This window comes from Fragaria vesca, linkage group LG5, assembly GCF_000184155.1.
Source record: "Fragaria vesca subsp. vesca linkage group LG5, FraVesHawaii_1.0, whole genome shotgun sequence".
NCBI classification, from domain to species: Eukaryota; Viridiplantae; Streptophyta; class Magnoliopsida; order Rosales; family Rosaceae; genus Fragaria; species Fragaria vesca.
In genome coordinates, this window is record NC_020495.1 from 10,760,488 (window position 1) to 10,761,157 (window position 670).

Below are 670 nucleotides of genomic sequence, written 5' to 3' on the forward strand. Positions count from 1 at the left end.
AGTTGGGGTTTTGGTGGGGAAAGCTAGCATTTCCTCTTGTCCCTATATTTATTCTTGAAGCAAGTGTTGTGTGATTGAGAATTGAATCTGGTCAGGCTCTCAATAATGGATCTAGGTTGTCTAGTGTCAATACGTGTTTCTGATATCAGAATGGCTAAAAGGCTTTAAATGTGTCATCGTTGTGTGGTAGGTCGGCCAGAAGCCTTTATAAAAATGCAACCATTTATCAACTCATTTTGACTATGAATGGATCTTTACTGGGATGGATGAATCTCAGTCGTTGAAAGTGACTATATTTATGAAAATTGCCAAAGGTGCTGGGAATTGGCTGCTGCTTAAAAGCAAAAGGAAATTCTATTCCGGCTTGTAACCACCTTCTGTGGTTTAGAAATGGAGTTTTCTATATGACCCCACTGTTCTAAAACAAGGAAAGCCTATCCTTATGCCCTACTAGCGTCTGGGCGGACTGGGTGTTTAATTAATTATTATTATTTTTGGTTACATAATTAATTATTATCTTTAGGCCAGAGCAAATGTTTTATGTCAGTAGTATTATTATATGAGTAATTTTATTCACACATTCTTAATATCTAGATACACATCTTTAATTTTTGTTTGTCATTTTTTTCTTCCATTTTTTTCCTATTCTACCCTTATCTCTCTCTCTCTC